At 49.3% G+C, this 12,990-nt stretch overlaps 1 protein-coding gene across 4 annotated transcripts in view; it reads left to right on the top strand.

Moving 5' to 3' along the window:
* The first annotated feature begins 291 nt into the window (after positions 1-291).
* The window catches only part of GPAM (glycerol-3-phosphate acyltransferase, mitochondrial), a 727,629-nt gene continuing 714,930 nt past the window's right edge, over positions 292-12,990 (top strand). Inside the window, exon 1 of one of the 4 annotated variants that reach the window (XM_069611786.1) lies at positions 292-358. The gene's annotated coding sequence lies outside the window, so the exon portion shown is untranslated. Of the gene's footprint in view, positions 516-12,990 lie in introns of all 4 variants that reach the window. The other 3 variants (XM_069611788.1, XM_069611787.1, XM_069611785.1) reach the window with 3 other exon arrangements.

Here is a 12,990-nt window from a genome sequence, read left to right as displayed (position 1 = left end):
AAAAAAACATAATATACCTAGCATGAACATAAAATACCATTTTCCTTAGCAAGATTAATTTTAGCATACATTTTGGACCCGTCATAATTAGTTGGATGTTAACAATAGAACCATTAAAATATGTTTGAAATTCTGCTGTTTGCCGTCCGTCTCTACAATCATTTAATGAAGTTGGTCAATCAAAGATGGCCGCTCTGTTTTCCAGCAGGCGGACTGCTACCCCGGAGGGCCTTCTATTCCTTCGAAGAAAGCTGCGTGGTGTGCGCGGGAGGGGGGGATGCGCAGGGGCACGCAGCGTTGACGCCGCCCAGTGGGCGTGACTCTGAGTTAGAGGCAATGCCGTGGTTGCGGCAGAATGGTGAGTGACTGCCCACTCTGTGCATGCAGGGTGTGCACTGCATGCTGCATGTGCCGGGACTCGGGCTTGCGCCGGGCACGAGCAGCGACCGCAGGAGACCGGTCTAGTGTGCCAGGGGGTTGCCACGGAAGGGCTGGAGCAGCAGGACGGCACTCAGGTACAATGCCGAGGATTCCCGAGCGGCTTGTCTCCAGCCCGTCAGGGGCATTGGAGGTGACAATGGAGGGGCAACGGTACTGCCAATGCAGTGTCGGGCTCACATGTGTAGCGCAGGTCCTGGGCACAGGTTGTGAGTGGTGTTCATAAGTGATTACAACCTGGTTATGGGGAGTGCCGGGTTCTATGGAAGGGCTAGTCTAAATACGTAAAGGCTTTTGGTGGTTGTAGATTTAGAGGTTCGAGGAAATTGCGGATCGATCAGGATGGGTCTTGAAGTCCTTCTGGGGGTTTTAAGGGTGGAAATCACCGAGTGGGAATGGCACCCTGGAGTGTGGATCATGGCATGTGGGTGTGAGGAGAGGATATTAGTACAAGTCCTTTGGGATCCAAGAGGCAAGGTGGGTCCCCTCGAACCCGGGTCAAGTCTGTACTCCAGAAGTTACGATATAGACACGTTATGTGCCGTTAATTTGGGTAATTATAGGTTTTATTGTGCTGTTTAAAATCGGGAGAAATCTTACATGGGATGCTATAGAAAGTCCAGGTGAGAATTCGCAGTGTATGGGATGCAGACAGGAGAATTGGATTACAGGTAGGCGCTCAATGAGTGAGCCACACATGTAATCCAATTCTTCTATCGAAGGCTTGAGCCCCAAAGTTTGCTTCCTCAATTGCATTACAATTGGGGTACAGTTGGGGGAGGTTTGTTGTGGTCATAGTGAGGCGGTGGTGCATTTTTTTTGTGGCTAGCAGAAGTGCATTTGATGAGCTGCTGGCCACTAGGGGTTGGTTTCCCAACCGTATTCTCATTTCGGAGGCAACTAATAGAATGGCCATTTGGGGTACATTTGGGCATTTGTAATGCAAGTGAGGAAGCCAACTTTGGGGCGCAGGCCTTCGCCCGTTTATTGGAGGAGTATTGGGCAAAGTTCAAATGAGGGTGATTTTTCAGTTTTAAGGTTAACGGCATTCGGAATGCAATTCGATGTACATGGACGTTTTTTTTTTATTCTTACAGCCATTTCAAGCAGCAATTCGCGAACTTGCAGTGGTTTTTTATTGTGGTTGCTTCAAGTGAACGGAACAAATGCGTGGGTCGTGATGGCACTGTTGTGGCTCATTCATTGAAAGCGTGTGGCGAGGCTCTTCTGATCATACATAGGAAAGGGGACGCATCTGGAGTTTTCTCATTGTAAAGTTCCAGAGGCAGTAGGGGACTGACCAGCGACATCTCCAAAGCTGTCCCACTGCACCTCGCTTTCTGCAGAGACTAGAACTTTTTATTTCGTTCAGTTGCAACGTTTGGCCCATATATGATGTTTTTATTGCCTTGTGCTTAACGGACTGCACACGTGTGCTATCTCATTTAGTCGTTGTCCCTTTGCATAAATCATGAGGTTGAAGAACGCGTATTGGTTTGGGAGTCACCAATTGTGCATTGGAAGCATCAGGGCGATTGCTTCGCGTTAATAATGATGAGCAAGGGGGGCATTTAATTAGACAGGGACTGTAAATGTGCACTTAGTGCACAAGATAAATGGTTTGGCATTGATGTGGGGGATGGGGTTTGTATCGGGTTAATGGTGACTGCAAATGTTCATGGAGGCATGGTATGGGGTTGTCTTGATATTGAGCTTCGGGTTATGTTGTTTTGAAGGTGAATGTAAATGTGACTTGGGAGTATTAGGAAGAGCCCGCCAGAGTGGTGCCTCTGTTCCACAGGGACTGTACATCTGCACTTGGAGCATAACTTGGGGTGGTGGGTGTGTTTTAAGCAGGGAATGGGGAGCAGGCAGTAGTCAATATATTTTTACCCCAAGAGGGTAAGCAGGGGGGGGTACGCACTTCCCAGTGGCCATAGGAAGCATAATAACGTGTTATCTTTATTGTTAATAATGGCTCTGGGGAATGGGACACTCGCCTAGTAATGACATATAATGTTCTCATAAAGAATAAGTAATATTGAAATTGAATGATTTGGGTTTGCCTTAGATGGTCTCTTTTGCCCCCAGCTCAAAAAACATGTTGAGCTATTTATCCGTTAAGCCCCCTCTCTCACTGTCTTGAGAAAGTGCTTTTTGTGTGAAACGCGTTAACTGCTCCAATTAACCTTCACAGTTCATCATCCTTTATGCTTACTTATGCAAGACCCTGTAGTTCTTTGCATCCTAACACATGATCTCCTACTGACTTAATTGCTTGTTGAACCATTTAGGATGCTTTTCGCACTAACTCTTTCCATTTCACTGCCCATATTCTCCAAGCTGGAATGTCACCCTGTTGTATGGAGCATGCAGGAGTTGTGTGCATGCTGCTAAGTTTACTTAATTCTTCTCTGTTGTCCTCTTAGTCATGGGACACGGAGGGGAATACCCACTGGATACACACTCTCTACCCAACCTCCAAGCCCCAGCTGTCACTTGTGGAACACTCACTCACTCAGTCCATTCTTTCTGCATTCCATTTTGCCTTTTACAACTATGCCGGTCAAGTGGCACAGCGAGTAGAGCGCCCGCTTTGGCACCCGTGCAGAGCCTGTTAACGCAGGTTCGAATCCCGGCAGCGCCAAACTCAGCGTTTCATCCTTCCGAGGTCGATAAATGAGCACCACACACCGTGGGTAATAATAAGCAGCGCTCAGATACCTGAGGGTTTGTAGCGCTATATAAAAGCCTAATTATTATTATTATTATTATTATTTGTAACACTCCATCCATTTCCTTCCTTCACACACAGTAGAGTGGCCACAACACTCCTTGGGCTCCCTTCTGGGTAACATTAATATCCTATCTCTCACTTGGGTAGGCCTACTTAGCCCAATGAAACACTTTAACCCTGATCAGGGCAAACATTTGTGTAATCGTCATGTATGGTTTGTTGTATGCTCCTACACACATACACACCAAGAAAGTTATGGTGGGTTTAAAAAGGTTTGGCAAATACCCTTTCACCTGAAATGTGACAATAAGAAATTCCATTTGAGCCAAGTCGCACGTTCCACATCAACACCTAGTAGCCATCGCTGGAAGTTCGCCTCCAGTTGTGAGCCATACCAGCAAGGCATTGTGGGTATACAAACTAGTTCAAATGCAAACCTTTTTTTCTCCAGGAAATTGTCTTTGTCTAAAAGGGCATTGCTACTTTATACATAGCCATTTGCAAGGCTGTCGGGGCAACTTCATACCTGGTTTCACCCATAGTAGGGATCATTAGTGCAGTATAGTCTTGACAGCCTTGTGGATGGAAAATTTGGCCATGTTTTCACAAAACCAAGAAAGTAAGTGCGGTTCAGGTGATTAAACATAATGATACAACACCCTTGAAATTCAGCACATTGGGAAACCCGGGACCGGCTTAACTCGCGGCGTCCCCGTTGATATCCCCCATTATGCCATTTTTGTATAGCCTTTAGAATCCCTTCTCTAATTATATGCATTTGCTCTTCGCTGGCCTTTGCCCATGGCACTGTTTATTTCATATTCGTAACAGGCCACTAGCCATGGCCTTCCAAACAAATATATGCAAATCACAATACATCTACCTAGACTGCTTTCCAACAGTCCCCTTGCATTAGGAGAGGTGATCTGGGGATTTTATACATTGTAACATCAGTAAGTGCACAAGGAAGCCCATCTTATGTCCTAGTGATGCTCCTTTAGTGGCGAGGGGTTGTTCTGGGGCATGTGCAGGGATGGTTCTGTCCTATAAGTAGCTGTGATCGTGGGTAAAGTAAATGAGAGCGACTGTAAATTGGAGTGGAATGCATATGGAATGTCGCTGTACGTCAATAATAATTGTGTATGGCGTGTTTTTATTCTTTTTCTTTCTTTTTTGGGGGGATGGTGGAATTAGCAGAACTGAGCATTGCAGGGTTGTTCCACCCTCCAGGATCGACCAATTGGTATTATCAGCTACACATTTTGAGAATTGTAGTAGTAGTCCTGCCATCTTGGAACATGGATGTCACAACGAAAGGTTGATGGTCGATGCTGCAGCCATGGCACTCTACTGCAAATAAGCAGGACAAGGCAATTGTGGGATCCTTGGTGAACTCTTAGCTTCAGTAGAGTTCAGGGAATAAATGCTGCATTGTTTTGGGACTTAAACAATATAAATCCATCTCTCTGCCCTGGAAAGAATTCCAGTGCTTGCCAGACATGAAGTTGTTTTGGTCTCTAAATACCTCTTCTGATTTCGCCTAACATTGCAAATTGTTCATGGTGAGCCCCCCCCTTTAACTTAGTGGGGAATTTTTTTTTGCCCTGGCGGATTCTTAAGTTTTGTATTGAAGGCCTCTATAGGGCAGGGCAATATATTGAGTTTTGGAGACATATCGATATATTTTCAAAAGCGATATTGAATGAGACCATATTAACATCAAGACATAGGATCTATGTGATCACTGCAACGGCCGAAAATGCTGACTTTTTATTTTTTTAACCCTTTACACCACATATACATGGGGGGGGGGGAGACCCCCGCAGCCCCCCGATATTAATATTATACTCTAAACCCCTAATATATAAGTGTAAAGAAGAGGTAAGTCGGCATTTTCGACCGTTGCAGTTCCCAGGTCGACATTTTTGTACGATTCCAAGATGCATACATAAATACACATTATTACATGTACTACTTTTTTGTAAACCATTTATTATTTACACAGCTGTGTATTCTCAAACAGGAACCCTGTATTTGCACTTTATTTTGATCCATGTCTTATAAAGGTTTTTGACATCTCACATGTAGTTGACGGCTTAAAACGGAGCATTTGTCCCACATAAACAATATAGAGATCTATACTGTATGTCGCCATTCACCCCAAAAAATATTGAGATATGACTTTTGGTTCATATCGCCGAGCCCTAGACCTCCATGCTGAAATGGAGATATATGAGATATATGATAGGTTATTTATAACGCGCTTGATACCCAGAGGTTTCTAAGTGCGGACCCAGGGATCGAACCTGTGTTGCTAAGTGTCATCTTGTTTCCAAGTCGAGCACGCTGCCACTGAGCTATCCTCCTCTTCTGAACATCCCAAGAATTCATCATTGGGTTTCAGTTTATGGAAGTAATGACTATTCTCCTAATCCATCCGTATTAATGACCTTTAATTCAGTCCTGCTGTTTTAGTTTAGCTTTGAGGCGATCCTATCATATATTAACAAAGTCAAGATAATTATAATAATCCCTTGCACAAGAAGCTTCCTTCAAATGTCATGTCCTACAACAGTTCTGCAGTTTATATTATTCCACCCTCGTTTATTAAATAACACATTCATGTGAAGTACACTCTGCCAGTGCTTCAATCGAGAGGGGGGGGGGTTCTCATTTGGGTGTGTGGCCTAAGGACACACCCCCTAACGAGGGCCCCTCTATTAATGCTGGGTGGCTGGTAAAAGAGGTGGAGCTGTGGCACACTGGTATTATTACCGTTGATGCGCCCAGCTCCTCCTTTTAAATAAAAGAAGGGACTGAGCCCACCCAAAGGTGTGACACTAGTGTGCTCCAGCTCGCACGCAGCAGACATGCCTTTAATTCAAGGAGCCTGCTTTAACCACAGGCTCCTTGAACGAAGGGTCTGCCTGTTGCTGGTGTCTCGGTACTTGAAACAGGAGGAGGGGCTTGAGGGCCCAGTCTCTCCTTTTTTTTTTTTTTTTTTTTTTCCGAGTAACTCGTCATCACTCAGCATGAAGCTATGCTGGGTGATGACCAGTTTTTTTATTTTTTAAAGTTTTTATTAGAACCAAACAACCAGCATTCAGTAAAGCTTATGACGTTTCAATTTAAACACGTTTGACAACCTAAAACACTACACTCCCAATCCCACCCCCCCTTATGAGCCTGTGTGTTCTTCACTTTCAGTATCTGCTCCGTGCGGTTGGGCATCGCTGCCTTCAGATTCAGCTGGATCTGATACTGCTCCAAACAATTCAGCTATCAATAGTTTCCACGCCATGAGGGAGCCCATTTCCTCATCCCCAGTATTACTACTAGCCTCTTGCCACACCACCGTTTCAGCCTCCGCCCATTTTTGTAGGTCCCTCCACCAGACTTCTACTCGTGGCCTGTGACACCCCTTCCATCCCATGGCAATCCTTCGTTTCGCAAGTACGTATGCCAAGTCTTTCAATTTCTCTACATGTTTAAGTTTCTTCGCTCTGGGATACCCTCCCAACAAGCAGGCCCAGGCCGAGTCTATCTTGAGCATGACCCCCTTTGCCGCTAACCTCTGCGCCACTTCGCCCCAGTAGCTTCCGATTAACGGGCACGCCCAAAACATATGTATCATGTCAGCGCTCTCATCGTCACACTTGGGGCACGCCTGGCGCCCGACATTTCGGAACTTCGATATTCTAAGAGGGGTCATGTATGCCCTGTGCGTAACATATAGCTGTATTTGTTTAAACCTGGCATTTCTCGACACCTTCTTATGATATCCCAAAGCCCGTTGCCACATCCCATCTTCAATCGGGGCTCCCATTTCTGTTTCCCATTCCAATCTCAAGTGCCCCAAGTCCTTCCCCACCTTGGTCATCATCTCATACAGCCTTGAGACCTCATGCCCCCCCACCCCCCCCCCCCCCCCCCCCGAGTCCTTCAAAGGTCATAATAGTCCCGTCTCGCCACATGTCTCCTAGCGTGAACAGTCCCACTGATTCCCAATAGGTCCTAATAATTACTCTCAGCTGCCTGTCCCCCTCCACCAGTGCGACCAACGGTATCTGCAGAACACACGGGAAAGGGTCCCCCATCATCCGGCAGGCTCGCCGCCACATATTCTGCCCCAGCAACAGCATTCTAGGGCGCTCCTTCATTTCCGAGCTAGCCACCCAGATAATTTCCCGCAAATAAAAAGGAGTACAGTTCCTCCCAAACAACCTGTGCTCAGGGGTCTCGTCATCCGAGAGCCACTTAGCCACGTATTGCAGTTGTGCCGCAACATAGTAAACCTCAAAATTAGGCAGGTTAATACCGCCTTTCTTGTAGAAGTTCTGCAGCTTCCATAATGCAACTCTATTCCGGGTACCGTGCCACAAAAAGTCCCTGCACATACTATGCAGCTTAACAAAAAACTTCTTAGGTATCATGTATGGGATATTGTTAAAATAATGCAACAGCCTAGGTAAAACCACCATCTTAAGCATAGCACCTCGGCCCATCATCGCCAGAGGCAACATCTCCCAGAACCTCATGCATTTCCCGATTTTCCCAATAGCTATTTCCGTGTTGCGCCTATGTTCCTCCTCTACCATGTGATACACATCTATTCCCAGGTAGCGAAAAGAGCTCACTGCCCACGGGACCTGCAACACCGGCAACCCTTCTGCCTGAATTCCCACATAGCTACCCAGCGGGAATATACTAGATTTCTGGGGGTTCACCGCTATACCGGACAGCCTGGCATACCTCTCCATTACCTCCAAAACATATTGAAGATTTTCCTCCGGGTATTTCAGATATAGTAACATATCTGCATACAAGGATATAAAATGTCATTCCCCTCCCACCTCTATACCGATTGGGTCATATTGTTGCCTAAGATAGATTGCTAAGGGCTCCAGGGCTAGAATATAAAGCATCGGGGACCAGGGACACCCCTGTCTAGTGCCTCTGCCCAGCCGCCACCTTTCAGACACCACCGAACCCGTTCGAACTTTAGCCAGCGGTTCATTGTATAGTATCTTAGCCCATCTGATATAGCCTGGCCCCACTCCATATCCTGCTAGGGCCGCCAGCAACCATGGCCACTTAACCGAGTCGAGCCACTTAACTGCGTCCAGTGCCACAATCGCCATTTCGCCATCGTTATTGCACCCCCATTCGACCACTCGATGGAGCTGTCTGTGATTGTGGGTGATGTTCCTGCTCGGGACATAGCCCGTCTGGTCTGGGTGAATTAACTTGCCGATTACTTTTCGCTTTCTGTTGGCCAGGACAGCTGTCGGTATCTTACTGTCCTGGTTCAACATCGACAAGGGCCTGTAGGAGCCGCAATCATGTCCTGATTTATTGGGCTTGGGGAGCGGTATTATAATCGCCTCCCTAAGTGATTCTGGCAACCGTCCCACCTCCAACGCCTCGTTGAGCATTTCCAGCATGGGGGGGAGCACTTCCTCCCCGTACACCTTATAGAATTTGCTGGGGAACCCGTCTGCACCTGGAGCCTTGCTAGTGGGTAACTGCCTTACGACCCCCTTAAGTTTCTCCAAAGTAATCGGTGCATCCAGCTCTTCTCTCTCCTCGTCGCTAACTTGGGGCAGGCCAATATCTTCCAGTACCTCATTTATCTCCTCATTGCTGCCCCCCTTTTCGTCCTCATACAGCACCTTATAATATTCGGCAAATGCCCTCTTAACACCTTCTTGGGTGTCTACCGTGACACCCTCTGCATTGGTCACAGTCTGAATCGGAGATCTAGGGGTCTCGCTCTTATACAACCACGCTAGGAGCCGGCCCGTTTTATCTCCCCCTGCATGCTGCCTCTCTACATACTTTTTGTAATTAAGGTTACAGAGCCTATCCCAGTATTCCGCGCACTGCTGCTGCAATCTGAGCACTACTTCTGTATCAGCCGCGCCCCCTCCCAACTCTCGTTCCAGCTCGATTTCGGCTTTATGCAGGTCAGCTAGAACTCCCCCCATCAGTCCCTTCGACTTCGCAATGGCAGCCCCCCGCATCACAACCTTGAAAGCCTCCCATAAAGTACCCGCAGACTTTACGCTCCCAGTATTCGCCTCGAAATAGGCAACAATCTCCTCTCTCATATCCTCTCTGAAAACTGGGTCTTTAAGCGCCTCCGCTCGGAGGCGCCACGTCGGTATTCGCGCCCTCGGGGGGGCAATACTGCCACCCTAGGACCAAAGGCGAGTGATCCGATAGGACTCTCGCCTTATGATCTATATGGGTGCTCTCAGTGGCTACGTCTGGAGTGGCAAAGATATAATCAAGCCTCGTGTGCAGTTGATGCGGAACCGAGTAGTGCGAGTATTGCCTCTCACCGGGGTGTCTCGTTCTCCACACGTCTACCAGGCCAAAGTCATCCAGCAGCGCCTGCAATACCTTAACCGCCGGGTTGGGCCTGTCCGTCCTATCATCCGACCTATCTACCCTAGGATTCAATACACAATTAAAATCCCCCCCCCCCCAGATCATCGCACCGCCCATACACGCACTCAATTTGGTACACAGCGTCCTAAAGTATGCAGCCGTATTTTGGTTAGGGGCATATGTATTAACAATGCACACTTTGTTCTCTATCAGCCCCCTCAACATAACCAACCTCCCATCCTCATCCACCTCTTCTTCCATCAGCTTAAATGGGACATGCGGAGCCACCCAGACCTGAACCCCCCTTGCATAGGCAGAGTACGATGTACCCACCACAGTTCCTCTCCATTTCCTCCCAACAAGCTCCACTTTCTCTCGCGTCAGGTGCGTCTCCTGTAACAGAGCGACGTCTATCTTATGTCGCTTCAAATATAGCATGACCTTATTTCGCTTCAAATAACTGTTGAGCCCTCTCACATTCCAAGTTAATATCTTAAGGTCCCCCATGGTTCATCGGTAGTTTCCCCTTCCCCGTTCTAGTCAGCCCACCCTCCTACACCAAACGGACTCCTGGTTTTAGTTCTTCCCAAAGGCTCATATTTAAACTTGAACGCCCAAAACTCCCCGTCCCCTCCCTTAACCCAAATATACCAAACCACTGCACACAACCCCCTCCTCCCCCCGCCCCACCTCGCCCCAAAAAAGTGCCCAGCTCCATCCCTGGATCTCAGGCTCCCCCGCGTTTGGACCTCCCCTGGAACCCCAGGTCAAGACCCCAGCAGGGTGTCGCCACACTATTAGTGACCTAACTAATCTTTAAATGGGGGTATGCAGAGTAGCTCTGCCAGGCTCTTAATAAAGCAACAATCACAGTGCTCAGTCTCATTGTCTATGGTCTCAGGTTTTACCGGCCACCGGGCCACATCACTGACTATAATCTAGTCCCATAGTTCCATGCTGCCCTCAGTGCAGGTGCGCCCGCTGCCGATTACTTATCTGCGCCATCTCCTCCTTTCGCCTGGACGTCTGATTCCTGCGGGCTTCCTACCATATCAAGCCATCCCATGGCATCATTCGGGGAATCAAAAAATAGAGTTCTGTTCTTGTAAAAGACTTTCAATTTCGCCGGGTAAAGCAACATGTATTTATGGCCCGCTTCTCGCAATCTCCTCTTGACCACTCCAAAATTCAACCGACTTCGCTGCACCATCAGGGTATAGTCCGGGTAGGCCGTTATATTCGCCGCTCCTCTTTGGATTGTCCCTCCCTTGCGGAAGTGCTCCAGTATCCTTTCCCTGTCCCGATAGTTTAGGATCTTGGCAATCACTGGCCTAGGCGGGTTACCTGGCGGCGGCTTCCTCATCAGAGCTCTGTGCGCCCTCTCAACCGCGAACCCTTGAGACAGCACCCCTCCAGGTATTTCCTGCAGCAACATGGATTCGATGAACTCCGTGGGGTTGTGCCCTTCTGCACCCTCCGGTATACCCACAATGCGAATGTTATTTCTCCGGGCGCGTCCTTCTGCTTCCTCCACCCTGTTCTCCAAATTGCCCACCCGCTGCACCAGGGCGTGTAGTTCAGACTTGTGCGATGCACAATCCGCCGTGTTAGGGCCCACCTCTTTCTCTAGGTTATCCGTGCGTTCCGCCAGGGCCCGTACGTCCTGCCGCAGAAGGTTCACCTCTTCCTGCACCTCTCCTACCTTGCGGTCCAGTGCTGTCTTCAATTCAGTCACAGCCAGTTCCAGCTTCGTCTCCCAGGCCAACTTAAGATCTGCGATCGCAGCCAGGACCGCCTGATTCGCACTCGTGCCCGCGATGCCACACACGGGGGGCTTGTCTTTACCCCTGGCCCCCTCTGGGCCCGGCGGGGTCCTGGCATATTCATCCAGCGTAGGCTGCTTCGCCTTTGTTCTCGGAGGCTTATTTGACATGGCGCTACCACTAAAGGACATAGGCAGCCCTGCCACTTGTGGACCGCAGTTCCAACAGGTGTAACCCGCTACAGTTTCACGTGTCTAGGGGGGACACCTTAGAGAAATTCCGGGTCCCGCTCCCAATCACAGCAGAGGGTTATGCGCTCCCGCTTGATCACAAGAGCCCCCTCTACTGTTCCTTTGTGCTTCCCCGAGGGTGTCCCTTAGCCCGTGTCTGTGCCCCTGATGGGTAACTGTCACACTTGTGTGCCCCAGTGTCGATCGTCAGGCCGCCCACATGGGCCCTGCCGCCACCATTCAGTCCAGAGGTCCGCCCTATGCAAGGCACACCCTACAGCTGACTCATAGCCCTTTGGCTATATGATTGGCCTGCACATCCAATAGGCACTTTGTGGTGCCCCCAGGGTCCACACCAGCGGATAGCCCATGTGTGTGCCAAGAGGTATTGCGGCACAGGGCAAAATGGTGTCAATTAGCTGCTTCCTGAGTGCAGCACACCACAATGCGTGCCAACTTGCTTGTGCGGGCGTTCAGTGCACAATTGCCATCCCGCTGTTGTCTTGTCCCCGCTCCAGAGACCGGGCGTCTCTTCGAGGCTTTTCAATGTTTATTTTCTTACAAATGTCACAGGAGACCGGGGCGTATTACTCTGAGGCTTCTCACACTGTTTGTTCCCTTTGAAGTGTCACGGGAGACCGGGGCGACTCTTTAAGGATTTTTGGACTGTTCATTCTCTTTGAAGTGTCACAGGAGACTAGCGAGCGGGCGCCTCGGTCTCGGCTCCAGCCCTTGGCAGTCTTCTCGGGGCCGCCTCTCCTGCCGTCGGGCCGTGGGGATCACTTTGTCTTCTTGGCTCCCGTGCGGTGCTAGCGCCTGCAACCTCTCCGTGTCTCTCTGCCCGCGGGGATATTACTCACTGTTATAGGCAACGGGCAGCTCCCAGCTCCCGGACACTCCAGCGACACCCCAGCGTGCCCCCTCACAGCTCTACAGGCACTCCAGTCCATCTCCCGGTCGCGCCGCCGACGCTTCGGCAGTGACTTCTTCTCCGCCACGGCGGGTCGCCATCTTGTGTTTCTCGTCCCCCGTGTCACCATACTCCGCGCGCCTCCAGCAGCTTTCTCCAGGTGTCACGCCCGCTCAACAAGAGCACTGAGTGATTACAGCATATTCATAAGCAAATGCTTATGTTTCTGCGCCCGCCAGTCCAGTGCAACTGCACTTTATTCCAGGATCATTGTAGGATCGCCACGAGCCCGACGAGAAGCACGTCCGCTCACATGGTTTTGTAGCCACGCCCCCCGGGTGATGACCAGTTACTCTGAAACAAAAGGAGATCAGGACAGTCCAGCACTCCTCCTGTTTCGAGTACATAGACATCAGGCAGCCTGCACTGCACTGTTACGCCTGCTGCTTGCAGCTGTCAGGACTTCGGTTTAGAAAAAAGGAAAGGCGGTGCCTAATCCGAAGTGCTGACTCCTGCAGG

The sequence above is a fragment of the Ambystoma mexicanum genome, chromosome 8 (genome assembly GCF_040938575.1).
Source record: "Ambystoma mexicanum isolate Mex_15411 chromosome 8, UKY_AmexF1_1, whole genome shotgun sequence".
Taxonomy (NCBI): Eukaryota; Metazoa; Chordata; class Amphibia; order Caudata; family Ambystomatidae; genus Ambystoma; species Ambystoma mexicanum.
The sequence above is the reverse complement of the archived record's forward strand: the minus strand, read 5'-3'. Positions and strand labels throughout refer to the sequence as shown.